This window comes from Eptatretus burgeri, chromosome 4 (genome assembly GCF_056783735.1).
Source record: "Eptatretus burgeri isolate ZD-2024b chromosome 4, Ebu_testis_v1, whole genome shotgun sequence".
In the NCBI taxonomy this organism is placed as follows: Eukaryota; Metazoa; Chordata; class Myxini; order Myxiniformes; family Myxinidae; genus Eptatretus; species Eptatretus burgeri.
In genome coordinates this window covers 126,749,606-126,767,081 of record NC_140964.1, presented here as the reverse complement: position 1 = coordinate 126,767,081, position 17,476 = coordinate 126,749,606, and the positions used below count along the sequence as shown (strand labels likewise).

The 17,476-nt window shown below is 43.0% G+C and overlaps 1 protein-coding gene across 1 annotated transcript in view; it reads right to left on the bottom strand.

Annotated features, from left to right (window-relative positions):
* Positions 1 to 12,579: 12,579 nt before the first annotated feature.
* Positions 12,580 to 17,476, bottom strand: part of LOC147029058 (uncharacterized) — a 108,158-nt gene continuing 103,261 nt past the window's right edge. The window contains exon 19 of the mRNA XM_085879985.1: positions 12,580 to 12,890. The gene's annotated coding sequence lies outside the window, so the exon portion shown is untranslated. The remainder of the gene's footprint in view (positions 12,891 to 17,476) is intronic.

Below are 17,476 nucleotides of genomic sequence, written 5' to 3'. Positions count from 1 at the left end.
TCGTTATCTTTCCGGAGTTTTTTCATCTCCGTGGACTCCAACTTTGCTCTCTCCTTTAATTGGTCAGTATAAATTTCATATTCTTTTTGTTTTCTCTTCCACTGTCTCTCTTGTTCTTCATTCTCCAATCTCCTTGCTTCCTTCAATTTGTTGATTTCCTTTTCCTGTTTCATTCATTGTTCTTTCACCATCTCTGGTACTTCAACCTTGCTCTCTCCTTTAACTGGTCAACCTCAAATTCATGTTCTTTTTGTTCCCTCTCCCACTGTCTCTCATGTTCCTCATTCTCCAATCTCGTTGTTTCCTTCAATTGGTTAATCTCCCTTTCCTGTTTCATTCGTTGTTCTTTCTCTTTTCTTCCTTCCATCTTATTCTTGAATCTTAACATCCACAGCTCGTTTTGTGATTCCCTCTCTCTGTTTTGGTGTTTCTGTAACTCAGAAGCTTTTTCGTCTAATTCCTCCCTCATCTCCGCACCTCTTTCACATGCTTCCTCCTTCATTTCGTCCATTCTCTTACCGTACGTCTTCCTCATCTCCACACCACTTTCCAATGCTTCCCTCCTCATTTCGTCCATTTTCTTACCATATTCCTTGTTAATTTCCAGAAATTCCTCTCCTCTTTTTATCTTCCGTTCTCGGCTTTCTCTTTCCTGATTTCCTGTTCTTACCTCTTCCTTCAGTTGTCTCAATTCCAAATCGTGTTTCCGTTTTTCCTTTTCTCGCTTTGTTTTTTTCCGTTTTTCCTTTTCCAGCTTTGTCTTTTCCCGTCTTTCCTTTTCCAGCTTTGTTTTTTTCCCGTTTTTCCTTTTTCAGCTTTGTTTTCCATTCTTCTTCCAAGTTCTTCCTATCCCGAGAATTACTAATTTGCTCTTCCTCTATTCTTTCATCCAGTTTGCTCTTCTCTTGTTCCAACTTATGGGTACTCCCCTCTACTTTCCTCATTTCTTCCTGTAGTTCCTTGAACTGTCTCGACTTTTCCAACAATTCTTCCTTCCTTTGCTCCAGATATTTCTCTCCTGTTTTTATCTTCCGTTCGAGGCTTTCTCTTATCCGATTGCCTGAGCTTACCTCTTCCTTCAGTTGTTTCAATTCCAAATCGTGTTCACCTTTTTCCTTTTCTTGCTTTTTTTTCCATTCTTCCTCCAAGTTCTTCCTATCCCGGGAGATACCAATCTGCTCTTCCTCTATTCTTTTGTTCAGTTTGGTCTTCGCATATTCCAAATTACGGGTATAGAACACTACTAAATTCTTTTTTCCACATTGTTCGTCGACTCTGTTGGCTACGTCCTCTTTCAGCCACCGAATTCGTTCCCGAATATCGGCCACTTGTTGTGACCCACCGTACACATCCTTTTTCTGAATCTCGTCTGCGTGCCGTTGTGCCTCGTCCATTTCAATTTGCACCTCCTTTATATAATCTTCATAACTCCTCACCTCTTCCAAGGCATCCCCCAATTGTGTCTGAAGCTTGCCAATGTTCACGCAGTCGTCCTGCCATGCCTGCCATGGCGCATGCCGCGACCACGTGGTCTAAACCGGTGGCTGGGAGCCTCCGCCTCGTGATGTGCCATTCGTTCCGCTATAATTAGCCCTCTCCCGCTTCGTGTTGCGCTGAGATGGAGTCGTGCCGCCATTTTGCGAGTCCATTTTCTTTATAACTTGCAAGTTTTTCCTCCGATCCGCTCAAGCATAAAATCAAATCAAATTTGGACCGTTTTTTTTTTGGAACCAATGTCCGGGGTGCGAAATGCACCACTGGTCCAAATATCCCACTCCTGACACCAAACTGTTGCGGATCCGGGGTGGCGGGATTCTCACCCGGTCCTTGGCGCCACCCTCACCACCGCCGTCTCCAGGGTTTATAACGCCGGCCGGCTCGGCACAGGCCTCGGGTCACGCGCCTTCAATCGCGATACCAATGTAATCCTTGTACCTTGCCAGTTGGGGAAATAGAACCCCTGATTACAGACTGGTTTTGTCAGATGCCGAGCGTTTTCTGCCAGTCTGTAACCATTTTGGTTTTATATGCCAATCGAACGGATCGTTCCTCGACGCGACACAAATTAATCCAAAGCGGCAACTTCATACGAATTAACCAGATTTATTGGGGAACATCCGGGATCACAACACAAGCAAAATTCACAACAATGGTTTTATTAAAAAATCCTCAACCAGTTTTTAACTAGGGAACCACGGTCTACAGGTTTCGAGGGGGTCGCTACCAAAATATGCCTTATACAACACGTGCAGACAAAGACAAACAGCATGCATGCAAGACAAGACAGAGTACTTGGTGAGGTTTCATGGACGAGAGGACAGTGTCAAAAAGCACGAATGTCGCCCGCAACAGGCGGATGTTCACGGATTCGAACTCCCAGCTCGAACCACGCCGCGTGGCAAAATGGCGCTTGTCCTTTTGTCGTAGACCTCACGCACGCGGTCTCCGCGCGCTCTGGCCCCGCGCAATGTCGACGGCACAAGTCCGCCAGATCGATAATGGGCCTCAGCCGATCTCTCTCCAGGGTTCAGCATACAAACCCAGGCCTGGCCCGTTCACAAGACAAGGCCCCAATCGAGGTGCCGAGCTCCGCAGGCGGATCGACAACGTGTCCAGCCGTGAGGTGAGTAAGGACTGTCAGAGGCTTCGGCGTCTCCTCTCCTGCCTTCCCGCCTCGAAGCCCGACTTCCGCTTCGTCCTCTCAGTTCCTCTCTCTGTCGAATCACCTTTTCTTTCTCGGCCGATGGCAGACTCGACCCTCAGGTTCAGCGTTCTCTCCCGGCCGATTCACCATTGCCTTTTCTTTTCTCGCTCGCCTCGAAGCCTGCTGCCGTCCCTCTCACGGCAGAATCCTCGACGTGCAGGCAGCCTCTGAAAAGCCCACTGCCGTTTCTCAAAACTCAACTCCTTCGTTCGCTCGTTTTGAATCACGAGCACGCTTCAAGAGTGACTATTTCCACACACTGGACCCTTTTTCCTTTCGTTTTTCTCCTTTTGTTCCAAGAGGACGCCTTCTCTCAGCGACTGCCGACAAAAGCTCCGCCCCTTCGCGTCACTTCCTCCCCTTGGCCACACCCTCCCAGCCGACTGGGCGGGGCCTATCGTCCGTAGAGGGGAGGAAGAAGAGGGGGCCCTTGTTCCACCACCACCGCTCAGACAACAAAACAGCCTCTTACACCTCCCGACACAGATGTAACGTCCATTTTACCATACAACCTAGCTATACATACGAGTTATATGAGCTATACATATAGCTATACATATAGAAAATATGAGTTGAAAATATGAGGATGCATTTAATGAGAGATCTGAGCTAATCCTATATTTAGTAGTCCAATAAGGGCCATTTCCATAACAATATTAACAAATTAAGTTGTCCAGGTCTTTTTGGAACTCCCTGAATATAATTCAATTGAAAGAGAATAAAGGTTTTAAAGGTTGCAGAAAAAAAAAACAAAGTTTTTTCATTGTTTACCACCATTGATGCAAAGGGTGGAGGAGCTTCTTGTGAGCCAACGGAAATTTATATCTCGTGCCCAACTGTCTGCTGACATCCTCCTGCAGTTGGGTTACTTTTGATTCGGAGGTTGGTGGGCAGGATTGGCACTCAAGTCACCATAAAACACTTCATCCCACAGAACATACCAAAAGCAAAAATAAATCAAAAACCCACTCCATGGGAGTACCTCCTGTGCAGCTGTCCTTCGCAGTAGAATCCCTACATAGAAGAGTTACGACATGACGAGTCCCGAAAAAAGTGGTCTGTGGACGCCATGTTGTTTCCGGCTTTCTCGGCACATTTTGCACTTTGCGTTTGTTTACATCGAAGATCACTGTTTTTGTGTTGTCTACGTTTGCTAATTCCTTGAAAGATGACGGGTTGCTGTGCCTTTGGGTGCAGTAATCGGTCGGAGAAGGGATTTCACATGTACAGATTCCCGAGAAATCCTAAAATAAGGAAACTGTAGGTGAATAGAACCCTTATTTTAGCCCTTTTCTGTTACAGTACTGAATGTGGTTCATTTGATCAGAATATTTACTGGAAAGTAAGCAGTGTATAGTACATGTATTTATTTAGTTGGAAGAATTTAAGAGTGAATGAAATATTTTGATGTTGCTAATTTGAAGTGGTAAAGCTGAGTCATTCACCCCTTTGGAAAATTCTTTTGTTGGATGGAATGAATATAAATAACCTGTCAAAATAACTCTCACACAGAAGAAAAAAAAGAAGAAGATTTTATATGTTGTGGGCTGCTCTTGAGCTAAAATGGACATGACTGTCATGGACACTGATTTTATGCAGTGCAAAGCATTACAAAATTCATGGGGGCTGTGTTTTCATTTATGGGGTCACTTGTTAGAATATCAGGGCTAAATTTGGCCAGAGCCTTAGTTTATTTTTTCGCTGCACTCACTTTTGAGCAATACAAGTGTAAATATGTAAATTTCATAGATTTTTAAGTACTTTGTATCATAATTGCCTTTTAAATTTTTTTCTATTCATGTTTTTATGATTTGGAATGTGTGTAGTTTGATGTACACTATTAAAGGTACTATTTAACTTTTGAAAATGCATTTTGAAAAATCAGTTCGAAAGGTTATGGGAAGCAATATTATATGGATAGTGACTATGGTATAGAATTCCTTTGAAATTACTCCTCTAGTTATGAAGATATCTATGATTTTACAACTGTTGGTACCATGGTACGAATTGAATTCTTATTGAAAATCAACATTAATTTTTCACCTTTTTTCAATACTAAACGTCTATCATTTTCCTTAAAACTCTCATGGATGTGTTTTCTTACATTCTAAGACAAATCAATAAACAATTCCACTACTTTCACGACCAAGTCAAATTGTTAAATAGTTCCTAAAATGTCTCAATTGTGACGATGGTTTTATAGCCCATGTACAATAAGGCTCACATCTACTCGAAAGTGGAGTAATAAGAAAATATGAGTTGAAAAATAATTTGTAACACCTGGCTACATTACAACTTAGCTTACATTAATTTGTCTTGATTCTTGACAAATCTTTACACCGTGGATTTCAAGTAAATTATTTTTCATTGAAGTTTTCTATATCCAAAAGATGAACAGGCTCACGCTGCATTCTTATTGTGACCTTAAAGGAAAGCTTGTTGTTGATTTGATGGGATTGAAGTGTGTGTGTGTGTGTGTGTGTGTGTGTGTGTGTGTGTGTGTGTGTGTGTGTGTGTGTGTGTGTGTGTGTGTGTGTGTGTGTGTGTGTGTGTGTGTGTGTGTGTACAACAATTTACCTTTGCATGTATAAGACATCATAGTAATGTAGACCAGCAAATTAGAGAAGGAAAGAGAGGGAGAGCGGGAGCGAGAGCGAGAGAGAGATGGAAGAAGAATTTAATAAAAGCATTGTGAGTTGCAATTAATTATGTTGACCAAGAGAATGTGGAGAAACAGGAATCTATGTAAAAATGACATGCTCGCATGGTGGTTAAATGATCATGATTTAAAAAAAAATAAAAGTAGTTTTCCAGTTTAATCTATATCATTGTCCCTTTATTTATTTTTTCTGATCGACCTGCACTCTACCCTGCATTTCCATCCTCTTGAACGCTCTTCTCTGTCCCTTCTTTCCTCGTTTTTCTTCTCACTTCTCCTTGATAAAAACGTGTTTAAACAATGATTATTACAATAATTCACAAAATCATCAGAGTCTAAATCTTGGATGAAATCGTATTAAAAGCGACGGACACAGAGCAGTTCATGAATTGCACAACATAGCACAATGTATATGCTGTAGTGGGCAATGCGCTTGTGCGTGGCACAAACAATGGAAACAAAATGACGTCAAATTCCGGGTTATCGTAACTCTCTCTATGTAGGGACTCTACTTCGCAGGGCAGCTCACCGGATGACGAAATTGGGGCAAAGTCTTCGGGACACCCAAATTTGATGATAGCATGGAAACCACGGGGTAACCTTCCCAGGTCAGATTGCAGTAGTGTGTGTCGGGGTGGTGTTGAGGTGTCATCCACCAGACGGCACCTCCTTGGGTTAACCTGAGGCGGTTCCTTGGGGTGGGTGCCTGGAATTCCCTATCCCGAAAAGAGGATGATCACCTGTCTCTGTAATCATCTGAGCTCAAGCATTTGTACATCGGTATTGCAGCACTCTCTGAGGTTCGGAGACCGGATTGCGGTGAGATCATGGCAAGTGGTGACACCTACTATTTGTCTGGTCGCTCTGATGGTTACCATGCCCAAGGAGTTGCTGTAGCTGTGTCTAATAAGCTGACTCCAATGATAATTGAGGTAACACCGATCAACGAGCATATGAGATGAAGGATTCGTCACTCCTTGGGTGTCATTTCCCTGGTCTCTCCATATGCTCCGACTGAGGCGAGTGAACTCACTGTGAAGGAGGCATTCCATGCCACGCTCGAGTCTGTGGTTGATCAGCGCCCCATGCGAGATACTCTTCTAGTCTTGGGGGATTTCAATGCATCGATTAGAACTGATAGGGATGGTTATGAGACATATGTTGGTCCACATGGGTCTGGAACTGTGAACCAGAATAGCACCAAGTTCCTTGACTTTGCAAGAAATTATGGACTTAGAGTGGCAGGTTCATGGTTTGAGCACCCGCAGGCTCATCGCTGGACTTGGTATTCCAACGCTGGTGGTGTGGCAAAGGAGGTTGACCATGTGCTCGTTGATGGTCACTGGATGATAATCCAGAACTGCAGCGTCTACTGGAGTGCTCAGTTTCTCAATACTGACCACAGGCTTAGTGGAGCAACTCTGAAGTTGCAGCTGAAATCCAGGAGAATGGTACCATCCCAGCCGAGGCTGGATGTTGGCAAGCTCAAGGGTGAGAGGGTAGCTGAAGAGCTTGCGAACAGGCTGAGTGGAGATTTGGGGGGTCTGGGTGCTTTGGGAGGTCCTGAAGAGTTGTGGAGTGCCTTCAAGAACACTGTCATTGATGTTGTCGGTGGGATGTCTTGGAACTCACCATCGGGCGAAGAAGAATTGTGTCTCTCAAGCTGAACTTCTCAATGCTGTACTCATGTCGTTGCATGCAGTTTTGTGCTCTGCCTGGAACACAGGCATCATCCCAACTGACTGGAAGAGGGGCCTTGTTGTCCCTCTCCAGAAAGGGAAGGGTGATCGACAGGACTGCAACAACTTCCGAGGGGTGACGTTGCTTTCAGTGCCTGGCAAGGTCTTTGCTTGGATAATTTGTGATAAGGTTCGCCACCATCTGCTTGAGCACCAGCGTCCACAGCAGTCAGGCTTTATACCAAAGAGGTCCACGATTGACTGTATCCTTGCTCTTCATGTCCTCACCGAACACAGATGAGAGTTTCGGCAGGGGCTGCTTGCAGCCGATGTTGATCTCTGCAAAGCCGTTCGAGTCAGTGAATCGGGATGTCCTTTGGAGGAATCTGTCTTCGTGGGGTGCCACCAAAACTGATCGATCTGATGTCTGAACTACACTCTGGTACTGACAGTGCTGTGAGATGTGGTGATACCATCTCTGACTTATTTTCAGTTGTTACAGGAGTGTTGTTCAGTTGTTACAGAGGTGTGTACAGGTCCCCACACTTTTCAGCACTTGTATGGACTGGATTATGGGGAGGATGTCGGAGAGATCAAGCTGCGATGCATCGTTTGGGAATGTCAAGATCTCTGACCTTTGTCATCTTTGCGAAGACTCTGGATATCCTTTTGGGGGCCCAGAAGGTGCTGAATGAGGAGTCGGAGCCACTGGGATTACGGGTTTCCTGGGTCAAAACTAAGATCGAGGCTTTCAATGACATCTTGGATGCTGCTATCCTGTCTGTACCTGTTTGTGGCGAAGATGTTGAGGTCATGGAGAGATTCACTTTCCTTGGCAGTGATTTTCATGTCTCTGCTGGTTGTGAGGCAGAGGTGAACAGACGTCTGGGTCGGGCCTGGGGAGTCATGGATTAACTGGATCATGGGGTGTGGTGCTGCCGGTACCTGTCCGGGAGGACGAAAGTCTGAGTCTTCAGGTCCTTGGTGCTTCCAGTCTTGCTCTATGGATGTGACACTTGGACTCTGACCAGGGATCTGAGATGGAGACTTAATTCCTTTGGTACCAGGTCTCTTCGGAGAATCCTTGGCTATCAGTGGTCGGACTTTGTGTCCAACGAGCGGTTGCTGAGAGAGACTCAAATGAGATTTGTTACCTGCATAGTCTGTGAGTGTCAGCTGCAACTGTATGGACATGTGGCTCATCTTGCTGACACTGATCCTGCTCACTAGATTCTCTCAGAGAGGGAGCCTCGTGAGTGGAGGAGGCCAATGGGCCAACCACATGCCTCGTGGTTGCAGCAGATTGGTCAACATCTCAAGGAGATGGGGATGGGCCAGGCATCTGCTTGGGGGATGGCCAGACAGAGGCCCTTGGAGTACTGGCTGAAAGTGAACGCAATGACGTGCTGCTCCGGCGCATGCTCCCATACCTGACCTGATACTCTATTACCCCACCTTATTTAACACGTTAAATTAGTTATTCGTGCCTGTTGTTTGTATCCTTTGTAATGTCCCTAAAACAGTAAGTTTCCCGTTTGGAATTATTTTCAATTTTGTTTCACTGCCAGACAGGCAGAGTAAACAAATTACCTCACTCTTCTGTGCACTGCGTGTTCAGGATGAGATTCCATACAATTTGCCAAATTCAGATCCAAAGTACTGCTAAACTGTAGGTTTGTGTTCCAATTCATGTTGTACAGTGTTAAAAAATGTAATTCAATTAAAATGAAGTAGTTCCTCAATCATAGACTGCCATCTGCCAGACAGACAGAATGAACCAAATGCTTAACCCCACTTTGCACTTCACAAACGGGGTAATGAAGGAGACGAGAGGTATGCTTTCATTCATGTCTGGATTTGAACTTTCATCTTGGCAAACTGGAAAGAAAAGCAACAACACAGTTCAAAATATTAAAAGAATGCATCTTGTGGAGGCCAGTTTGATCAATGAAGGTTTGTTGAAGAATGGAGTGGAGGTCAAGGCAGAAATTAAGATTAGTGATCAGCTTGTGCATGAGTAGATTTAAAATCAGTTCTGAACAGTGCACATCATATGCATTGCCAATTGTAATTACCTGTTAAATAGCTGAGCATTGTATGTGCGAGCAGAAAAACTCGTCAAACTGATGGGTGACCCATCTATTTTCACACTATTCAGCCTTGAAAACTCAGGATATAACCGAAATCAAATCCAAAAACTGCATTTATTGCACAAATTGCTCATCAATTTGTTTGGGCAGTGTATAGGCCACAGAACGCTGCCGTGAACACTCCCGAAAATAAAACAAAATTAAACCGGATTACGTACATGAAGAAAAAAACATGCCGTGGTTATATATCTCTGATAATTTCAATTGCACTGGGCCATGGGCTGACACCAGAGGCCTGAGGCCGATGCACCTTCACAAAATGGTGGATGTATGTTTTTTTTTGAGGTTATGATTGTGGGTGGACTCAGGCCAGCTGTCCAACCAATAGGGTGAAGGCAGTCTGTCCACACATACATACCCATATCTGCCAAAGCTTCATTATAGTATAATATAGATCCAAGTTAATTTGCATGTTCTCGTGGGCACTCCCACCTTCCAGGCAGAAGTCCGCTTCTCGGCCCACCTTCAGTGGGCAATGGGCAATCTCGGCCCACCTTCAGTGCTGCAGCACATTCTTGGAAATACACTATATATTTTTGTCATTTTGAAAGAAATTTTATTGATCACACATGTCCTACTCCATATCATAAGAAAAAGAAAGGTGATTTGTAATATCAGCTACCACCAAAGTTGGCAGTATATCCACCACAAGTCAATTTTGGAGACTCGGTGACATCCACACTTGCTCCATTATAGTATATATATATATATATATATATATATATATATATATATATATATATATATATATATATATATATATATACTAGCTGAAGTACCCGGGAATACCCGGGAAATTTGCCCTATTTTCCTCACGCTAGTTAGACTGAGGCATTAGTTGTATGGAGAAAATTGGGAAGGCTTCTTTTTTTCCTCAGATTTATGGAAGGAAGGCTTTATGCTGCCGTAATCCTCAGAGAGGTCATAGTTGAAGGCGGCCTTGAGCCACTCGATGTTTCGAGCAGCAGTGGCAACTGTCGATGTCCTGCCAAAACCCGGACCGAGAAAGCTGGAACGTGAGTTTTGTGCTTCTCTCGCCCATCGGTGTGACGCTCTATTTGCAGTTAGGCGACATTCTCTCTCTCTCTCTCTCTGCAGCTGACTCTGCTTGCCTGGCTCGTTCATGAGCAGATATATCAGCAGTAAGACGACTTTCTCTCTGCAGCCGACTCCGCTTGCCTGGCTCTTTCATGAGCAGATATATCAGCAGTAAGACGACTGTCTCTCTGCAGCCGACTCTGCTTGCCTGGCTCTGTCCTGAGCAGATATATCAGCAGTAAGACGACTCTCTCTCTGCAGCCGACTCTGCTTGCCTGGCTCTTTCATGAGCAGATATATCAGCAGTAAGACGACTGTCTCTCTGCAGCCGACTCTGCTTGCCTGGCTCTGTCCTGAGCAGATATATCAGCAGTAAGATGACTCTCTCTCCCTCTCTCTGCAGCTGACTCCGCTTGCCTGGCTCTTCCATGAGCAGATCTATCAGCAGTGAGCTGTTGCCTTGCGCGTGCAGTTCGAGAATTCATATAACAGGAGGAGAATGTGTATGTTTAAAAAGTCAATGAATGCGAACATTTTGTATTTCAAAAAACTCTAGCGTTTTTAACCATGAAGCCTTTTGTTACGATTAATATGCCGGCGCACTATTCGAAAACCTTTTTTTTAATTTATATTTTTTTCATTTTTATGGAAAGCCACTGAGCACATCCTGGAGCTGAATGTTAGGTCTATATGTGTGTAAAGTTTCATCAAGATCGGTTCACTGGTCTAGGAGCTTATCGGTTACAAACAGACAGACAGACAGACAGACAGCCATTTATATAGTAAATGAGTAGATATATCAGCAGTAAGATCTATCTATCTCTATCTCTATCTCTATCTCTATCTCTATCTCTATCTCTATCTCTATCTCTATCTCTATCTCTATCTCTATCTCTATCTCTCTCTCTCTCTCTCTCTCTCTCTCTCTCTCTCTCTCTCTCTCTCTCTCTCTCTCTCTCTCTCTCTCTCTCTCTCTCTCTCTCTCTCTCTCTCTCTCTCTCTCTCTCTCTCTCCCTCTCTCTCTCTCTCTCTCTCTCTCTCTCTACCTCTCTCCCTCTCTCCCTCTCTCCCTCTCTCCCTCTCTCCCTCTCTCTCTCTGCAGCTGACTCCGCTTGCCTGGCTCTTTCATGAGCAGATCGATCAGCAGTTAGCTGTTGCCGTGCGCGTGCAGTTTGAGAATTCAAATAACAGGAGAATATGTATGTTTAAAAAGTCAACGAATACGAATATTTTGTATTTCAAAAAACTCTAGCGTTTTTAACCATGAAGCCTTTTGTTATGATTAATATGCCGGCACACTATTCGAAAGCCATTTTTTTTTCTAATGGAAATTATATATATAAATATATATATATATATTTTTTTAAATATATATTTTTTCATTTTTATGGAGAGCCACTTCGCACATCCTGAAGTTGAATGTTAGTTCTATATATGTGTTAAGTTTCATCAAGATCGGTTCACTGGTCTAGGAGCTTATTCGTCACAAAAAAAAACAGAGACAGACAGACAGACAGACAGACACAGACAGAAGGACTGCCATTTATATAGTAGATATGAGCTTGTTCAATGTATGTGTATAATGCTGAAGTTTTGAGGAACAAAAAATATTTGTTTTTTGTTCTTTTATTTAAATTTGCACAAAAAGTCTGCAATCTGTCGAACCATTTGAACCTCAACGTTCTGCTATAGCCTATATTATCAAAAACAAATGTTTCTGTTTGGCCCAAGTGCGATTCCAAGCCATACCCAGTGTATACCTGTGCTATGCAGAAATTTATTGCTGCAGATAAAGTTTACAATAACTTATAACACCTCGAAAATAAACGCATATCCTTTTTGCCAAGGATTTGTTAATGTTCGTCTTAGGAGTAAACATATTTAACTGGACCATTCAATCAGTTGCTCTGCTTTTGCATACATAAGTTTATATTTCTTATAAACCCCTCAATTTATTTTGTATTGTTGCTTTTGCCTTGCAGTATGCTTTGATATGTGCTATGTGGTCACAAATATTATTTTACGAGCACCAGCCAAATCAAAACAATCCCGAGCAATTATAAGCAAAAGTTTCAAAAATATCATGGAATCGTTTTTTCCAATCCTGAAATGTCATAATATACGTTTAAAACCGAGGCAAAGCAGCAGCCTTGAATGCTGCACACTGTGATAGCCGGTGAAGGTACCTGCAGCTCTTCTCTACAGTTCCTTTCACAACCTTAAAATTATACAGCAATATAAATTCCCAGTCGTCTGAATTAACGAGTCTTCATGCCAGTGATAGTGCTGACGGTTGAATATATTTTTGCATCAAATGCTGACAAAAAAGTAAAATACACCAATACCCTCACCAGGGGAACAAAACATTTATTATAGAAAAATCAGCAAACTAGGAATACAGAGCACAGACACTTGCAAAAAGTGAAATGACAACCTACAAAAAAAAAAATGTGAATGTTACCCAGGCCAGAACAACAAAGAGATACAAGTGATTAGTTTGTAATAATCAAAATGTAATTGGATTGATCCGATGGGTTGCCTGCTCTGTATGCCATTGAATGGTAGAAGATCTCCGAGCTATCATCACGCGTGGCACAGCAGGACTGCAGTTCTGTCGAATCAGTCACATGAACCAATCAAAGCCTTCTTTCAACTCAACTCTGCAGAAGTCAGAAGACAAGATAATATCAGGACAAAATTCAACTACAGGTTTAAAATGTCAGCAGACATAGTCCGACACCAAACGAGATCGGGTTCATGCCAAAGAGTAACGTTTCCGATTTTCCCGCTGATCACATCATGCGCCTTCTGGTTGAAGGGTTTGCATTTGCGGGAACAATTGTCTGGTGGCAGATGGACGATTGGTCTTTGCAGATTATGCGGTTTGACCGTGTGAGATAATCCACAGCGATGCTCACCATAAGAGTCAGGAGATGCGTCTGATGTATAAACGATGAATGTGGTCATCATTGGTTAGATATTTATCGGTTTGCCATCCTGATGAGGGCAAATAAGCCCGAAATCCGGATCGGTGGTTCCATTTAATGTTTAACTGATGATGACCATGTAATCTTTGTCTGTTTGACAGAGTTACTGGGCAGTGGCCTCTGGGATGGAGGTGATGCTTTGGTGTAAGACTATGTCCAATGGAGATCAGGGGAGTGCGTGCTACACTACACATGTTTTCGTATATGTATGTGTGTGTAAATACGTATACAGTGCCTTCAGAACGTAATCACACCTCTTGACTTTTTCACATTTTGTTGTGTTACAGCCTGAATTTAAAATGGATTAAATGAAAAAAAATTTGTCACTGATCTACACAAAATACCCTGTACTGACAAAGTCAAAATATGTTCTTAGATATTTTTACAAATGTATTGAAAATGAAAGACATGTAAATTAGATATTTATAAGTATTCAGCCCCTTGAGTCAATACTTTGAAGAAGTGCCTTGGGCAGCGATTACAGCTTCGAGTCTTCTTTGGTATGTCTGTATGAGCTTTGCACATCTGGATTTGGGAATTTCCCCTCATTCTTACTTGCAGTTTTCCTCAAGCTCTGTGAAGTCGGATGGGGGGGGGGGGGCATCAGTGAACAGCATTCAAATCTTTCCAGCACTTCTCAATGGATTCAAGTCTGGGCTTTGTGGCTGGGCCATTCAAGGACTTTCACGTTCTTGTTCTTAAGCCATTCCAGCATTGCTTTGGCTGTATGCTTGGGATCATTGTCCTGTTGGAACGTAAACCTTCACCGCAGTCAAAGGTCTTTTGCACTCTCAAGCAGGTTCTCCTCAAGGATTTGCCTGTATTTGGCTCCTTTCATTGTTTACTCTATTCTTACAAGTCTCCCAGTCCATCGCCATAACATGATGCTGCCACCGCCATGCTTCACAGTAGGGATAGTGTGAGAATGGTGATGAGCTGTGCTCAGTTTCTGCCAGACGTAGCACTTTGCATTCATGCCAAAGAGTTCAATTTTCTTCTCATCAGACCACAGAATCTTTTTCCCTCATCCTCTCAGTCTTTCACGCACCTTTTTGCAAACTCCTGGCATGCTGTCACGTGCCTTTTCTCAGGAGTGGCTTCCGTCTGGTCACTGTCCCATAAAGCCTAGATTTGTGAAGTGCTGCAGAGACTGTTGTCCTTCTGGCAGGTTCTCTCATCTCAGCCAAGGAACTCTGTCTGTAGTTCTGTCAGAGTGGTCATTGGGTTCTTGATCACCTCCCTCACCAAGGTTCTTCTTGCCCTGTTGCTCAGTTTGGTTGGACGACCAGCTCGAAGAAGAGTTTGGGTAGTTCTATGTTCTTTCCCTTTCTTAATGATGGAGCTCACTATGCTCTCGGGAACTTTCAACACTCCAGAAATTGTTTTAAACCCTTCCGCAGATCGATGCCTCCTCACAATTCCATCTCGGAATTCTACGGACAGTTCCTTGGACTTCATAAGAGTTTCTACTCTGACATGACACCAATCAAGTCAATGAAGTTGTCAAGACATCTCAAGGATGATCAAAGGGAATTGGATGCCCGTGAGCTAAATTTGGAGAGTCATAGCAAAGGGGTTGAAGACTTAGTTATTGACTCAAGACATTCCAGGTTTTCATTTCCAAAAAACAAATTCCACTTTGACATTATGGGGTATTATGTGTAGATCAGCGACAAAAAAATTCCATTGTAAATTCAGGCTGTTACACAAAAAAAATGTAAAAAAGTCAAGAGGTGTGAATACTTTCGAAAGGCACTGTATGTGTACAGTGCTTATAGAAAATCTGCACCCTGTTTCAAATTTTTCACCTTTTGTTGCCTTACAGCCTGGCATTAAATTGCATTAAATCAGACTCTTTCCACCTTTATTTACACATCGTAACCCACAACTTCTAAATGAAAAACAAATTCTACAAATTTCAGAAAATCAATTAAAAATACAAAACTAGAATTTCTTGGTTGGATAAGTGTCCACCCCCATTATAATAGCAATTGTGAATTAACTCAGGTGTAACCAATCACCTTCAAAATCACACATCAAGTTAACCTGTGTTAAATTGTAGTGATTCTGATTATTTTAGACTAAAATCAGCTGCACCTATAGGTTTCCTCTGCTGGGTAGTGCATTTCACAGCAAAGACTCAACCATGAGTAACCTAGGTGCTTTCAAAAGATCTCCGGGATAAAGTTTTGGAAAGGAACAGATCAGGGGATGGGTATAAAAATATTTCAAAGTCCTTCAATATCTCTCGGAGCACAGTCAAGACAATCATTAAGAATGGGAAGGCATATTGTACCACCAAGACGCTGCCAAGATCAGGCCGTCCCTCCAAACTGGATGACCAAGCAAGCAAACTGATAAGAGAGGCCACGAAGATGCCAATGGCAACTTTTAAATGTGTGCATGTGACAACAATATTCCAAGCACTCCACAAGTCTGGACTGTACGGTGGGGTGGCAATAAGGAATAAAACAAGCCAAACCTTGACTCTCATTTGAGGTATGCAAAAAACCACTCCGGAGATTCTGAAGCCATGTGGGAAAAAGTTTTGTGGTCTGACTAAACCAAGATGGAACTTTTTGGCCGAAAAGCAAAATGTTACGTTTCGCGCAAACCCAACACAGCACATTACCCAAAGAACACCATCCCTACTGTGAAGCATGGTGGTGGTCGCATGATGCTACGGGGATGTTTTCATCAGCAAGGTCTGGGGCACTTGTCAAGACAGGAGGGAAAATGGATGGAGCAAAATACAGAAAAATCCAAGAGGAAAACCTGCTGTCCTCTGCAAGAAAGCTGAAATTGGGACGGAAGTTCATCTTTCAGCATGACAACGACCCAGAGCACACAGCCAAAGCTATACTGGAGTGGCAAAGGAACAAAAAGATAAATGTCCTTGAGTGGCCTAGTCAGAGCCCCAACATAATTTAAATTGAAAATCTGTGACATAACTTGAAGATTGCTGTCCATCAACACTCCCCGTGCAACTTGACTGAGCTTAAACAGTTTTGTGCAGAAGAATGGGAAAATATTGCCCAATAAAGGTGTGCAAAGTTGCCACAGACCGATGCCAATGGACTCATTGGAAAATTGCTGTCAAAGGTGCTTCCAACAAGTATTAACTCAGCGCGGTGGACTTACCCAACCAAGAAATTCGTTTTGCATTTTTAATTAATTTTCTGAAATTTGTAGAATTTCTTTTTCACTTGGAAGTTGTGGGTTGCGATGTGTAAATAAAGATGGGAAAAGTCTAATTTAATTCCAAGCTACAAGGTGTTAGGTGAAAAGTGTTAGGTGAAAAAAACAAAAGGTGAAAAGTTTGAAAGGGTGTGTGGACGTTCTGTCGGCACTGTACGCGCGCGCGCGCGCGCGCACGCACGCACGCACGCACGCACGCACGCACGCACGCACGCACGCACGCACGCACGCACGCACGCACACACACACACACACACACACACACACACACACACACACACACACACACACACACACACACACGCATGCATTTGGGTTATTCTAATGTCATTCATACTTAAGACCAAGTTCATCAAATTATCAGTGAGAAGTCATATGTTTCTTATTGTAAACTATCAGCCTTTTATAAATGCGTGTGAAACAAACTGCTTAAGTAAATAACAATAAAAGGATCATTTTTTAGATCAGTTAATACTTTTGTGTCCACCATTTGCCTTTCTTCAGTGTCATCACTCTTTACCCATACTTCGACTGAAGCATTCTTCCAGGAATATTGTGCCAAATCTTATGCCGTGCATTCCACAGTTCTGCAAGGTTAGTTGGGTTCCTCTTGTTCTCCTGTTTCCAAGTAATCCCATATGGCCCTTGATGGGATCCATGCCTGGACTCTGGGATGGCCATGTAACACTTGGAGCACACCAGCTTTAACCTTGTTCTCCAAATACTGTTTTACCATATTGGAAGTGTGTTTTGGTTCATTTTCGTCAGAAAATGAATCCTCTTCCGATTAAATGATATCCACAAGGAACTAACTGCACAGTGCTGCATGATCTGCTTGTACTTCTCTTTTGTTGGCATCCCATTTATTATAAAAAGTTTTCCTACATCAAAACCTGAGCAACAACCCTAGTCACATAGCCGGCTACACAGTCGGCTACAAACATTGTGTCGTAACCCTCTCCAGGTCTTCGGCGTATGAATTGGTGTTCCTAAAATCAAAAAGTTCAAATGTCAATGCATCAGACCAGAGTACCCGATGCTATTGTTCAGTAGCCGAATCT